Source organism: Sinohyriopsis cumingii, chromosome 16 (genome assembly GCF_028554795.1).
Source record: "Sinohyriopsis cumingii isolate HCF-2022 chromosome 16, ASM2855479v2, whole genome shotgun sequence".
Classification (NCBI taxonomy): domain Eukaryota; kingdom Metazoa; phylum Mollusca; class Bivalvia; order Unionida; family Unionidae; genus Sinohyriopsis; species Sinohyriopsis cumingii.
Genome location: NC_142976.1, coordinates 89,876,677 through 89,893,182, shown reverse-complemented (window position 1 = coordinate 89,893,182; position 16,506 = coordinate 89,876,677). Strand labels below are relative to the sequence as shown.

The window sequence follows — 16,506 nt, the reverse complement described above, 5'->3', positions numbered from 1 at the left end:
CATCATGTCAGCGTGTCGGAAAATTTCAAATGTATATAATTTTAATCATTCTTAGTTGAACAATTTTTTGCCATCACACTAAAGTGGATTTGGAATGGGCATACTGATATATGGATATAAGGACAGAAATTTCCTGAAGGACACAAACAAAATAAAAAGGCGCAAGGAAGACTTTTAAGGGCTCGAACTATGTGATTAAGGAAGATACATTGAAGGCAACATATGACTTCACGGTAAAAGTAAAACATGAATCTTTGTAAACTGTCATTTTTGTTATGGAAGAATAATGGGAACATGAATAATGATAAAAACTCAGATTCTAGATGAGAGAAAACCTGTCAAAACTAAAGGACCACATTCCCAAGTAAAATCTTACAGCATAGTGCAATCTGACCAAGTATGTAAGTAAACTTATAAATTAGTATCATATAACTTGTTAAAATTTAATATATGGAAGTGTTCCTTTCCTACAATATTTGTCTTACGTTTGATACTAAATTAAATTGTTTGTAAAATAGCTTTTTTACCTATTTAACTACTAGTTGTTAGAGCATCTGCCTCGAATGAGGGAAGTCGCAGGTTTGAACCCTGGACAAGTCATACCAAACACTTCTAAAAATGGTACTGACAGCTGCCTTGTTAGGCACTCAGCATTAACAGGTTAGTGTTAGGACTGGTTGGCCTTAAGTGTCCGGATAATGTGACTGGGTGAGACATCATGCTTCATGTCTACTGTATGATGCCCTAGTGATATACATCCCTATTAAATGCCACACTGCAGACATCACAGTGATATTACTGATTTTTAAAAAAAAGCTATGTTAAAAATCCAAATCACACACACTCACACATTTAGCCTTCTTTCTATCTTGACAAGGAAGATACCTATTGTTAACCATGCAAAACTGTAATGGATGTCGCCAAATTACTTATTTTTTGCAATCATTATTTAGTATAATTGGAGTTCTAGCTTGTGTACTTACAAGCAGAGTTAGAAAACTAGTCTGCTTTTGTTTCTACAGATCGTCTAAAGGCTTACTGTCAGACTGGAGAGCAATTAAAATCCACTTCTTTGATGCTGATCATGTATTACGAAAACTGGTCATAGGTGCAAGGGACAGTTTTTATGATAAAATTTAATGTTGCATAAACCTGCCAAATAAATTTTTTAAATTAAAAAATACATCAGTGAGGTCAAAGAGGGCCATAATTTTGGATAGGCATAATAAAGCAAAACATAAGAATATCACTCACTTGGCCTGATAAGTCAATGGAAATTCACAGAATAAAATGTTTTTGCACCTTATCCCCAAATTTTTACATGCATTTTTCATGTTCGAAGGCCTGCCATTTTTGAGAGCAATGTTTTGTAATGCTCACAGTGCAAACACCAGCCTTTTCCCTGGTTAATAATTCTGAAGAATATCGCCTACTTAAAAGCTTGATGCAAGTCAAAATATTTTGTCATCCAAGCAGTTTTTGAGATATTCTACTTGCCTTGAACCAACATGTCTACTGCTATAACTGGCTAGCTCTGCTTCCTAGATGACTATTGGTGTTTCATTGGCTACTTACTGTGCAGTGATTATATGAGGTGTACATGCCTCACATCAGTTTTTTAAAAAAAAAACAACAATCTAAAAGACCTAATTAACAAATATATCCATATCTTTAATTATTAAACAAATATATTTTTTTTTAAAAGTCACACCACAGCCTTAAGTTAAGAAATTTGCCATGTCCGCTGCATGTTTAATACCTTGAGGGTGGGATTGGGGGTGGGGGTCGCTGAAGGGTAACCATTGGTAAGCCAAAAGCAAGATTTTTCACTAATACTAAATGAACAGCAACAAAGCAGACTACACAGGTTGCATCATTTGGATTGCTGAGATATTTTAGATAAAAAGAAATTTAAAAAAGCAAAGTTAAAAAATAAGTGACAAACAAGTCATAAATACTCTTATTAAATTACTGGGCATTGGTTTTACCATTTTAAAAACATTTAGATAGTTCACTTAACAACATGGACAATTTGTGTTTTAGGTATCACCTGTGACTTTGTTTACTTCTTGTCTTTCCTCTTTTCTCAGTATCTTATTGACAGTATGAAACTTTGTTTTATATGTAACCAAAGAATAACAAATAAAATGTTCACTATTGCAGTTTTGGAGAAGACTGTCTATGCAAATACAGAAATAAAGTACTCAGCAATGTCAAACATCATTAATTTTAAGAGAGGGACAATGGATGAGTTATTGAGAATTGCCTCCATGGGTTTGGTAAGCCCAGTCAAAAAAGGATGTTTTAAAAACCTGAAAAAGAATGCAATACTTAATATGTCTATTGCAAGCTTTGCATATTATAAAATGATGGGAGACATATTAGATCATGTTTGGTTTATGAATTTATCTTCAATTCCTTTGCATCCAACTCAAGGGGAATACATTTCTTTTTACTAAACAATAACTTTCAGTTTTCCATACACAGAGTAAAAGCAGATGTAAATGGCAACAAGATAGTTTTAGATATTTCAGCTAACAATCACAGGTATACACTTATAAACAAAGAATATATAGTTTCACAGTATGCAGATGACACCAGTCTCACCCTGGATGACTTTTCAAAGTCCCTTAAGTCAACTCTGTATGTTATCTACTAATATTGTAAATTTTCTGGACTCTGTATACATAGTGGAAAAAAAATTAAATGTGTATTTATATAAAGTACAATAAGGTACTGTGAAGAATATCATTTAGATTGGAATACATCTTATTTTAGGTATGTAGGTACATGTATTACATTCTCTATAGAGTTAGACAATATGGTCAAGCTTAATTATGAAAGCAAATTCAGAGAAGTTAAATATTTACTTTTACAGTTGTCGGTATGGCCTTGTTTACTTGATGCTTTTGTTGTTGTTGTTGTTGTTGTTTTTGTAGGGTTTAAAGAAATTTTTCAACACATGGTAGGCTATAAATGGTGGCCAGGATTAATGGTGGAGGAAGGACCGGGAAAAACCCTGGAAAGAACCACCGACCCACGAGAAGCTATTGGCAAGCTTTCTCACATACCCACATTAGCTGAATCCGAGACTCGAACCCACGCAAACAGAGATGAGATGGCAGTGATCCATAAGGGAGAGCACTTTAGACCATTCAGCCACTCAGGGCCCCTAATGCTTTTGTTGAAAGGAAAAGAAACATGGGGCCCCAAGTGGCCGAGTGGTCTAAAGCGCTAACCGTTCCGGATCACTGCCATCTCACCTCTGTCTGCGTGGGTTCGAGTCCAAGGCTCGGCTAGCATGGGTATGTGGGAAAACCTGCCAGTAGCTTCTCGTGGGTCGGTGGTTCTTCCCTGGGTTTTCCAGGGTTCTTCCTCCACCAGTTATACTGGCCGCCATGTATAGCCTATCTTGTGCTGAAAAATGGTGTTAAACCCTAGAACAACAACAAGAACAAGAAAAGAAAAGAAACATTTAGCAGTTGTATATACACATCAGTAAAGTAGAATAATTTCAAAGGTAATAATGCAGTAAATTGTTAAAGTGCTCTTTGTCTCATATGAGATTAGTAATAAGAGAAAATAATTATTTAAAATAGTAACAGAATGTAAATATTGTCAACTTTATAAAGCTTGTAATAACAAGCAAATGTTTAGTCTAGTGATAACATGCAAGTGTACATGACCATATAAGTATATGTGTGTATATTGTCTAAGTGTTTGTGTTGATATATGTTTGTATGCTAAATATGTGTACATGTAGAAAATGTTTATAATAAACATATGCTCTTTTTGTCACTCTCACTCTATTCTTTTTGTTTTGCACCCTCTTTCCTTAAGAGACTGACATATTTGTCTCCCTCTTTCTTTTTCCTTCTGTACAGTAGCCAATATTAAGTTCTGTATTGGGCTTAGAATATAATGTTATATAGTAGTGTTAACCAATACTTCCTGGAAAGTAATGTGCCACAATGAATTATGATGTAGTCCGTCAGATGGTTCCCTGAACAACTGTAGTCTATGTTCAGGGATATATAAAAACAAATGACCCTTTCTTTTATGGCAGTGGTGTTTTCCCAAATTGTTCTGTTAGAATTCTTGGCATAAGGTTGTATGACATTTGTGCAAATCAACTTTCACAGATGCATACAACAGTTTTGAAATTTTGTAATGCAAGATTTTAGCTTGGATACTACATGTATTTGGATCCCTATCTTAGGACAATATTTACAATCCTGTTATTATTATTCATATTAATTATTTAATATATTTTAAAATTATATAATGTGATAAGCACATTGTAATGCCAAATGTTACCTACCATGTGTTTGGTTATTTGATCTGATGCACATAAACTTATTTTTACATAGGACATTCTTTACCAGTAATGTTTCTTTTTATTGTCATGGTAATGTATTTTTTTATTAGGATCTTACTTTTGTTGACATTGATATAACCTAAGCCCAGTTCGCAAACATACTGAAATTATTGTAATATTATGTACTTTAATGTACACCATCTATGATGTAACATAGATTTGATACAGAGACAGAGCTTAGTTTGCAGGTTGGATACCGGCCTATGCCACCCTGGGTTAGCATGATACAGACAATAATGTCTGAGGCCCAAAAAGTATATTTAATATTGCACTATTATATATATATATATATATATATATATATATATATATATATATATATATTTGGGATTTTAAAAAAATACTCCAGGGGGAAAAAGTGATAGGGGTCAGCAACAAAAACAGAGATGGTCAGCCAACCAGAAACACACATATTTACTTTTTCTTGCCTAATGTAGTGATTTTTGCTGAGATGTGGCTTAAGCATATTATTCTAAATGATGAAATACAGGAAGGAAAGGTTATACTTGAGTGTGATGCAAGCATTAAAAAAAACCAACATTCAGACTGTTCTAAAGTGTGACTTGGACATTTCTGACCTTGAATGTACATGGTTAGAACTAAATAATACAGGGAAGAAGGTAGTAGCTGCATGAATATGATGATCACCTAATTATAACATAACTGCTTGGGAGGAACTTGAATTTAGTATAGAGATAGCCCAATCCACTAAACTTAATCATTTCATTTCAGTAGATTTTAACTGAAAAAGTCTCTCCTTCCTGAATAAAAGAAATCACTGTTTTGAAACTTAAACTCAGTTAATGTGTAAGGATATAGGAATGGTCCCAAATTTGGTTGGCTACATTTAATTCAAAGAAAACTGAATTAAATCTAATACAGTATCACAAAAGGTACTCAGACTATCCAAATATGTATACATGGCTGAAACAAACATGCAAGAAATTACTTAATGTATACATATGGGTGTTATCTTTGTTAGTGATTCCTCATTGTACACACATACTCAATATATTCCTGACAAAACCTGCAAGGAAGTTTAAAACATTAGAAAGTTTCAAATACAAACCAGATTGATTCTCCTTGGAAAAATGTACACAATGGTTATATTTTATCAAGTTTTGGCTGAACTGTAGTCTCATTTTGTTGAACCTAGGACTAATAATGACTTAATGGACACAATGATTTTTGTGTTAACATACATATATACAGATCTAGTTAAAGCATAATAAAGATGGTATTCCTTAGTAGATATGAATGTAATAGTGCCACTGATGTTCTTGTTTCAGTTTTTATTTTTGTTTTTATTGACCTTAAAGAATGCAACACAGAGCATACATGCTATGAATTCTGTAATTTTCATAAGTAAATGATAGCTATTTTAAGTAAATGTATGACCAGATATGTGTATCTGCCAAAAGAGACAGTCTCATTGCACCAAGAGTGACAGTCACATTGCAGTAAAGAGTGACAGTCACATTTCAACAAGAATGACAATCACATTGCAGTAAAGAGTGACACATTTCACCAAAAGTGACAGTCACACTGCAGTAAAGAGTGACACATTTCATCAAGAGTGACAGTCACACTGCAGTAAAGAGTGGCACATTTCACCAAAAGTGACAGTCACATTGCAGTAAAGATTGCACTGGACAACAAATTTTTACAAAAGTCATGTTACTGAAATAAAATTAGTCAATTCTTATCAATTTTTATGTGCTGAACACGAATATGACAGTCAAATTGCAAAATTGGCTCTAGTTTTTTTGTAATCTGCAAGAAATTAATGTTTACATAACGAAATGCATTCCAATAGTAAAAGGTCAACTGTAATAGCCTACCTATAAAAAATCAAGTCATTGACTACATCTTAGATTTCTTCGCCTGTCTCTTGTACAGCTGTTCGGGAGCATCTCTGAGGAGTGTCCAGCAGTAGTCAGCCAGCATTGTAGTGGACCATTTTCCCTGGTATCTTTGTTCCATTGTTGCGATATCTTGATGAAAACGTTCGCCGTGTTCATCACTAACAATACCACAGTTGCTAGGAAAGAAATCCAAATGGGAATGAAGGAAGTGAATCTTTAGAGACATATTGCAGCCAAGTTTCTTATACTTCATCAACATGTCTTCTACTAGTTCCTTATAGTTTTCTGCCCTAACATTTCCGAGGAAGTTTGTAGAAACTAGGCGAAAAGCATTCCATGCTTGTTTCGCGTCACCTTCCAGCAAGTTGTTGAACCGGTCATCTTTGAAAAGCTCTCGAATCTGAGGACCCACAAAAACTCCCTCTTTAATCTTTGCTTCGCTGAGTCGAGGGAATTTTTCATGCAGGTATCGGAATGCTGGCAAAGTCCGGTCAATGGCTTTCACGAAGTACTTCATCAAACCTAGTTTGATGTGAAGGGGTGGTAGCAAGATTTTCTGAGCCTCAACCAGAGCTGGGTGTTGGATATTCTTCTCTCCAATGGCTACATTCTGCCTGTGAGTCCATTCCTTCCTCATGTAGTGCATTTCCCTTGCTCGGCTATCCCACTCGCATAAGAAACACATGTATTTTGTATATCCTTGCTGCAGTCCCATTAAAAGGGCAACCACCTTCAAATCACCACAGAGGTACCAGCTGTACTTGTTATACTCAATGGAATTCAGTAGCTGCCTTAAGTTATCGTATGTCTCTTTCATGTGGACAGCATACGCTACTGGAATAGATGGAAGAATGTTTCCATTGTGCAAAAGCACAGCCTTGAGACTCAGTTTCGAAGAGTCCACAAATAGTCTCCATTCTTGTGGGTCATGAGTGATTTTTAAAGCATTCATGAGGCCCTCAATATCGGAACAGAATATCAGATTACTTTCCTTTCTGAAGAAAGGCTCCAATTGCTGGTGGCGCTTTCGATATGCAGTAATTGTGACATCTTCTTCTAGAAGATTCCATTGTTGGAGTCTTGATCCTAGCAATTCTGCCTTGTTCTTTGATAAGTCCAAATCACGAATCAGGTCATTTAGTTCTTCCTGTGTTATTCTGTGTGGGGTTGATGATGCACCACAGTGAAAATCTGGATCACTGCATGCTGATGGACCAGGAGAAGAACAGGTCGACTCACCTTTGTCTTCGTCAGATGAATCAAGAGAATATTCTGCTGGAGGTTCTGGAATAGGAAGTCCCTCACCATGTGGAACTGGTCTCAATGCAGACGGAATGTTTGGGTAGACTATTCTCGACTTCTTTCGCTTCGTTATTCCGCCGGAAAGAGGAGGAACCAAGCAGAAGTAACAGTCATTTAGGTGGTTGCTTGGCTCTCTCCACACCATTGGGACTGCAAACGGCATTGATGACCTTTTGCAATTCAACCACTGTGAAAGCTGTGTTGTACATGTAGCACAGCATATATGCGGAGCCCAAGGCTTGTCTTGGTCACCAACCTTGCATCCGAAGTAAAGATGATATGCCTTCTTCACTTGAGAATTGATACTTTTCTTCTGGTTGGCAAATGTCACTTCCCCACAAATATAGCAAAAATTGTCCGCGGTATTAACACACTTTCGAGGCATTACTGTTCTTTATTGTACGTAAATGGATAAAATAATAAGTTTTATGTAACAGTAGCTTGAACTGTCTCGCACAACGTTTAAAATATTTTAAATGCTGAACCTATCTGATTGGGCTTTATATAGTACACTGCTTACGTCAGCTTCAGCAGCCGCCTGGCATTAGTATAATAGGCCTACACATGTATAGTACACTGCTGACGTCAACTTACTTCAGCAGCCGCATGGCATTAGTATTGCATTGCATCAGAAAATGATGCAATCAACTGTGGATGATGTGAGCATGATGGTATTATGCAATGTTACATCATTATTCCGGATGTTGCTGCAGTCCTACTGGAGAAATTTACACAGTGAAACATAGAAAATGAGGTATATGAATATCTTCAAAACGAGAGCCAATACAAATTTTTCACGGTTATATTCGTGTTCGGCACACCAAAATACTACAGATTAGGGCCTTTTCAAGTCAGTAATGATTTCACTGTTGACCAGTGTTGACAATCACATTACAGCTTAGGAGTGACAGTTACATTGCACCAAGGGTGTATGTCACATTGCTGTAAAGAGTGACAGTCACACTGCACCAAGAGTGCATCACACTGAGGTAAAAAGTGACAGTCACATTGCACCAGAAGTGACAGTCACACTTATTAAAAAGTGATGGTCAAACTGCAGTAAAGAGCAAGTCTCCTTGAAGTAAAGAGTGACAGTCACATTGGAGTAAAGAGAGAAAGTCACATTGCACTAAAGTATGTGTGTGTGTGTCATTTGGATTTTTAATGTAGCTTTAATAATTTTCCAGTCATGCCGCTACGATGTCTGTAGTGTAGCAGTTTATAGTGATGTCTAGCACTGGGGCATCATGTCACATTATCCTGACACCAAGCCAACTAGTCCTATCACTAACCTCTTAATGCTGAGAGCCAAGTGGGGCAGCTGTTAGAACCATTTTTGTAAGTCTTTGGTTTGACTCGGCTGGGGATTTAACCCATGACCTCCCACATCCAAGATGGATGATGTTACCACTAGGCCATCGGAGCAGTGTGCAGTAAAGAGCGAGTCACATTGTACTAAGAGTAACAGTCAGCTTGCAGTAAATTACTTAAGTGGAAGTCCATAATTCATTAGAAAACAATAAATGGTTAATTGCAATCTACAAAACATGTACAGACTGTAAAATGGTGAGAATTACAGCAAATTCAATTTCTAAAATCAAGTGAAACATATATGTTACTCCTGCTGACACAAATATAATATACTCTTGTGTTTGCATGAAGTTCAGGCATGTATAATACCTTTAATTAGTTCGCCGTTTTATCCACCATTGCATTCAATAATCAGTAACAATGATACCATGCTTTTCAGAATCACTGCAAAGTTATAACACTTATGCATGTCTAGTTTTAAAATGACTAGTAGACACACAAACCTTAAGATATCATATTACTACATACTACTGCATACAGTATGAGCAAATATATTATTAATATTATTAATATTACTCTGTATCATACCTAAAAATTAGTTCGCTGTTTTATCCACCACTGCATGCAATAATAAGTAACAATGATACCGTGATTTTCAGAATCACTGCAAAGTTTTCAAACTTGTGCCTGTCTAGTTTTAAAATGACTAGTAGACACACAAACCATAAGATATAATGTTACCACTGCATACAGTATGAGCAAAGATAGTATTAATATTAATCTGCATTATATCTAAGAATAGCAGACAATGGGACATGTAATGCATTTGGCTTTATCCATGGCAGATATATTAATTAGACTGCTTCATTTCATCACAGGCTTTTGAAGAAATCCAGACTGTGAGTGAGACATTTTATGCAAATTTTCAATCTGCATGTACAATTTGTACAGCTAGCTAAATATGCTTAGTGTTATGAAGTAAGTTTGAGGGGTAACTCACTGTTACCAATTTTTTATATGATTAGCAATAATATCTGAATGATCAGCAGTCATTCCACGTAATCAATACAGTACTAATACATATGACATAAAATAGCCATCACAAAACCCAAAACATTTAGAATTGAATGTTATTTGGGTTCAAGATAGAGAGATTAGAGGAAATTGAGATTAGATTTCGGTTCAAACCTTTAAATGCATCAGAAAAAAACACTTTTTTAAATATAGTTATAAGCTATCATGGGACTGACCATCTTGGATATATTTTCATATAATTTTTACATTTGGATAGAGAAGTGATCTATGATTTGTTTGCAAAACTGACAAGACACAATCTTAAACCTATTTGTTAGGATAATTTATGACATCAGCACTGTTTAGAGGAAAAGATATTGTTTGCTACATGTAATTGCATTAAAAAAACTGAACCAATCAAAATTACTTTATTGTTACTATACATAATCATTTATTGTAGCAAGATATTGTTGTCTGCAAGCGTGTTTGCTAGAAGCACACTGATGCAGAAAATGTCATACAGTTTGAAAAAATAATAGCTACAGCATTATAAATTTGAGTACAATGCTTATTTTGTTTATACTGGAGCATAAATCAATGAGAGAGAGAGAGAGGAATGGGTACACAAAACTTGTGAGGGCTGAATGTTTTTTGGCTTAAAATTCATTTTGGCATGACAATCATATTAGACTAGACATGGTTCTGTATGTAAGTGGTTATGCCTGACATACTTGCTTGAAAATAATTCAATATGGTTCTGATAGCTTTTACTTGAATGCCTTTACTAAACAGCAAGTTCCAATCTGTTATTTATTGTACACTTTTATACAGGTGTAGGGGAGCCATGTACATGAAATTGTTGATTATGTTTAGATCTTTATTGTCATCTTCTCTAAACAAAGGTTGACTTGGAACTACAAGCACTGATGCTTTGAAAACCATGCTCTGATAATTAACAGAGATTGATGTATCACTGGACAATCAGGACCAGCAAATATATTTAGTAACACAGATTAGAGATAACTGTGGTTGATACTTGTACTAACAGCTGAAATAATTTTCAGCCTAACACCCTGTGTGTCAAGGATATCTTCATTAACTAATTCCCATGGGTCAATGTTGAACAGAGTCAGTGTTTGAACCATTCTGCCTCTAATGTTAACCCTCTCCATTTGAAAAGAGCATCACTCTAAATACAGAATGAAGATAAGGTATGGTATGTCACTCAGCTGACAACTTATGCTGGTGTGACAAATTATGTGTGTGTGTGATTTGAATTTTTAACGTAGCTTTAACAATTTTTCAGTCATATCGCTATGATGTATGATGTCTGCAGTGTGGCAGTTTATAGTGATGTCTAGCACTGCAGCACCATGACGCAAACATGTAGCATGATGTCCCACCCAGTCACGTTATCCTGACACCAGGTCAACCAGTCCTAACACTAGCCTCTTAATGCTGAGTGCCAAGCGAAGCACCTGTTAGTACCAATTTTGTAAGTCTTTGGTATGACTTGGCCGGGGATCAAACCCATGACCTCCCACATCCAAGGCAGATGCTCTAACCACTAGGCCACGAGAGCGATCTTGAACAATGTAACCATTTGTAACTTTACATGAGCCAGAGAATAATCAATATAACTACCATTGCAAATCTTTTAGAAAAGTAATCTCTAAATGCAATTGGGAACAAGAATTATGAAGTAGAAAAATTCATATACAAGTTATCTTGACAATGAAATGATGTTCACAGCGATAAGACAGGGCATGGCATACAATAACTTGATTTTATATATCAAGGTAGGTACTATAATGAGTTGATAAAAACCCAGAGGTTAATTTTGTTTTCCTTGTTAATGCAAGTATTTGTTCTTGGAGTGTGCTTCATTAGTTATTATATTGTTGACCGACAGAGCCGGATTTTTTGTGTTTTGCTTTTGTTGGTTTTGTCAGCACCATTATAACCAAATACTTTTCCCCAAGGACACACTAAAGCGGTTAGCCCAATGCTGGCTTGAGCAGACTGTCAAAGCTTGAATGCTAGGATTATGAGTCTGATTCCCTATGAAATGAGCCATCACAGGTTGTTTTACTAGGTGAAATTACACACAAACACACATACATACACACACAAATACATACATATATACATCCATTCTTCCATCCATCCATCCATACATACATACACAAATACATACATCCATCCATCCATTCTTCCATTCATCTATCCATGCATCCATACATACACACACACATCCATCCATCCACACACACACATATACACACACATGCACACATACATACATACATACATACATACATACATACATACATACATACATATAGTCTTTCCCATGCACAGTTACAACACATTTACATAAATACATACATAGCCAATAATGATATAGACAGAATATGTGAATTTCTTGTACTTGGAATTGTTGTAAGACAGCATGTTCAAGTACAAAGTGTTACAAAGTGTGGAAAGTATAAAATACAATGAAGTTATAATGTCCTGAACATCTAATTGGGTCAATTATATATATATATATATATATATATATATATATATATATATATATATATATATATATAATCTATCTTCCCCAATTGTTTTTGCTTAATTGTGCTAAAATGTTTTTATTTTCAAAATCTAATTCTGAAAACTCCCCATTCAGGTGACCCTGCTCAGCTACAGGGGAACAGCTGCATAATCACATATCAACAGGTTTCTCTTTGGAGCAATTACAGTCAATTGGATTCCAACAAATTGACACTGATAATCTGAAATATGATAGCCTTCATGTCCTCCAGTCCAGTAATTGGGTTTCTCATAAAAGGCAAACTGATATCATTTTGCCTGGTCATTTCTGAAACTCCATCCTTAATGAAGTGACATAGGGGGCCCTTCTTTGATACAAGTCTGAGAGGGATCACACCAATAAACAGCAGAGCCAAATGGCACAGAAAGATAAGTGGGGGATAAAAGACAATATTTTTGTTTTGAAAGATGTATTGATGACAAAAAAGAAGATACTTCCAATATATGCAACAGCAGTCAGACAACATGCAAAGGTATGTTTTCAATGTCATGATATTTGACAATTGATTTAATATTTTCTTTTAATTTGATAGTTATATTTTCAGTTGACTTATTTAATCTTATATAATGTAATTTCCATAAACAAAATGACATCAAACTGGTTAATTCTAAACTAGTAAATTACTTTCTTTTAAAGATGGATGAATATTTTATATGAGATTTTCCAAGTCATACTTTCTGTTTTCAATTTATACAGTAGATGTGATTAGCTATATCAGTTATGTATGTAAAATGTGTTGGCTTTAACTGAGTTGCAGATTGAGTTTAAGCTTAAGAATGGCCTTATAGATATCAGTAAATATTCTTTCAAGGTATTTTATATACGAATTTGATGTATTGTGACTAGTACCACAATAATAACCCAAACAGACCTTTAGTCTAAAAGACAATAACATCATTAGGCTGGGTAATAAGAGTTGGAAGATATTCTCCATTTGGTCATTATGAAAGATACACAGTTGCAAGTCCGGTAATGTTAAATACTTCGACCATATATTTATTCATATTTGAAGCATTTGTGGAGAATTAAGTAAAAAAGAACCTCTTCAATATATGCTATGAATATAGGACACTGGTAGGAAGAATACAAAAGACATAATTTTATATATATTGGATAAATGATTATAAAAGTACTTCACAATGAGGTCCACAAACATAGACCACACTTTAAGCAGGATGTGAGTTACCAAGGGAACTCCAAAAATTGAGAAAAAAATCCCTTTGATATCAAGAAAACTGGGGGGGGGGAGCAGTGTTATGGAACTGTGCTGTTTATTGACCAATTCCTCATTTTACAATCATGTCGATATTAATTTTTTATAACGTGCTTTTTCTAATGAAGTTGTTCGTTATTCTGTTTAAATAACATTTATTTTCAAAATGTCCAACATATGAAAGATCGTTCCAACTGGTTTCAACAACATATCACGTGTTGCGAATTAATTAATTGGAATTAATAATATGCGGGTTTGCAAGTTATCAGGGCATGAGTTATTGAGGGAGTGATGTACTTTGTTAGCTTAATTCCAAATGCACACATTATTTTGCTTATAATTTTGCAAATAAATGTTAGTGATTTTTCAGCATGATTCTGACTAACTTTATTGAATTCCATTGTACAATTCAATACAAATCAATAAGGCCTAACATTTATCCCCATGATATGTATCTTTATGCCGATGTAAAGTTTACAGAGGTTTACTCATTCATGTAGTGGGTCTATGAGCCTTCTGTCTTTAGGATATTTGTGACGGAAAATTCAACATTTATATGCTTTAAAGTGTATGTTGCTCAAGATTATATCCTTAATTATTTCATCTTCACAGATTTTATGCAGTTGGTTTTTAGATTAGAAGTAACAAATTAATTTTTTTCTATCTTTGATTGCAGGAAGGAAAAGGATCAGAAAGCACAGACCAAGAGTTAGCTCTTGTTGAATACACCCACAAATTTTTGTATCTGGCCATTTTTTCAGATGAAAACACTTTATATTTTGTAAAGAACCAATAGCAAAAGTGCAAAAAGAGAAATTGGCATACAGCAAAATATCAATGAAGCTAGACAAAAAAGGCAAACATATTATATATACAGCTTATCTAGCATGTAAATTGTTTAGACATGTCACCAAAGATATAATTTCAATGAAAAATATTAACAAGAAGTGGCTGGAAACTAGAATAAAAAATTATTTAAAATAAGTCTGACAATCTTGTCACTGTGGCACAAAACTGCAAAATTGATATTAATCATATGACAAAAGTAAATTGCTGTGTGATTTATTTTCCTTTTGAAACCGATTTGATTCTTTCAAGCCATCACTGTTTTGAGCAAAACTTACAAACTTTTTCAATCTTTAATGCTAAAATATTAAACTTATGACAATCTCTATAGGAAGTATTTTGTACTATTTTGTGAAGACAGTATATGCACACTTGTTACTGGTTGCTTCTTTACAAAGATATGATTGCGCTATTATAACCATTAGGGCTGTTCCATTTAAACATACATGGTACCCAGGGAAGGCAGTTTTTAAAAAATATATGCCATGGTACTTTGATTTCGAGTTCATATTAAAATTATAAGAAATTTCTAAACAGCATCTATGGGTGAGTACCCCACTTTAAAAGTGCCTTCCCTTTGTCCCACATATGTTTTAATGGAACAGCCCTTATTATCTGGAACAAATGTTCATTATTCAATTTAAAGTGACACACTTGTCAGGTATCTATCTATGCATTGATCATGGAAAGAAGGCTTAGCATGATCTTCAGGATGACAAACTTGATGTAGGGGTGACATCTTTCTTTGTATCCAGATATTATTTCAAAATAAAATCTATAACTAGTCACATTTAACATTAGCACCTCTTGGTATAAGCAAATTTCAAATGATATGTAAATGTATTCAGGAATCACCTTAAATTTAATTAGGTATATGGTATGTTTGGCAATATAATGATATTATCACATTCATATACACATTTACTGGGCGGCCAATGTGGGTATGTGAGAAAGCTTGCCAGTAGCTTTTTGAGGGTCAGTGGTTGTTTCCGGGGATTTTCCGGGTTCTTCCTCCACCATTAATACTGGCCGCCATGTATATCCTCTCGTGGGCTGAAAAATGGCGTTAAACCCTACAACAACAACATTTACTGGGAGCACACAAAATATCAAATATGTCTTCATTTGCATCATCACCTGAACATATTTTCCCAGTAGTCAAAACAAGCATTTCAAGCTGAAAAAGCTGCTGTTGTAATTGTTGTTTTGTTCATAAAATATACATTCTTATTGTATCTTTTCTGAAGGGTAAATCAATTGTATCTCAAAGTTGAATGAGAACTATGTCATTATTTTTGTCCATCTTGATTAATCTTATCAATAAAAGTGGACTTATTTTTGTGACTTCTTCATATGTGTATCATTTAACTACTGTGTTTGTGTTCTTTGAAAGCTAAAAGGAACATCACTGAAAGTTTCCACTGAATAGTTCAGTGTAAATCTAACTTTTTAAGCTCTATCATTAGGTAATGAAAGTTTCAAAGTTGCTGCAATATTAACAGTATGCCTTTTTGACATGGACTCCCATTTTGATTAAAATGTGTCAGAAAATAATAATCGTTGTGCTTTGATCACTGATAGAAATTTTCCCCTTGGGATTACAGATTTGCATCAAACACTCAACACAACCTTGTGTACCACTTTAAATTCTGAGCCAAGGATGGAATTTTCATAATTTACACATAGGCATATGATGGATTCTATTATTACTACCATGGGCAGTCTCCACTTGGGAGGGTAGTACATTTGATAATCAGTAGAGTAATATAATAATATAATAAGCATTTACAACTAATATTAAACACAAAGTTCAAGTCATATAGGAATAAGAACACATAATTTTTTTATATTCTGGAGGCAGTGTGAGGCATAGATCTAGTAATCTTACATCAGATATTTTAAACAACCAAATGAATGGTATACTGTTACCATGCAAATAGGGTAATGTTGCTATTTGTGCTTTGGAATTAACGAT

At 34.6% G+C, this 16,506-nt stretch overlaps 1 protein-coding gene and 1 long non-coding RNA gene across 3 annotated transcripts in view; one reads left to right on the top strand and one right to left on the bottom strand.

Moving 5' to 3' along the window:
* The window catches only part of LOC149780973 (solute carrier family 49 member 4 homolog), a 113,198-nt gene that overhangs the window by 79,388 nt on the left and 17,304 nt on the right, over positions 1-16,506 (bottom strand). The gene's annotated exons all lie outside the window — the stretch shown is intronic.
* On the top strand, positions 12,676-14,523 carry LOC149780974 (uncharacterized). The gene is made up of 2 exons (XR_016415188.1): positions 12,676-12,944; positions 14,362-14,523. It is a non-coding gene; the product is annotated as an uncharacterized LOC149780974 (long non-coding RNA).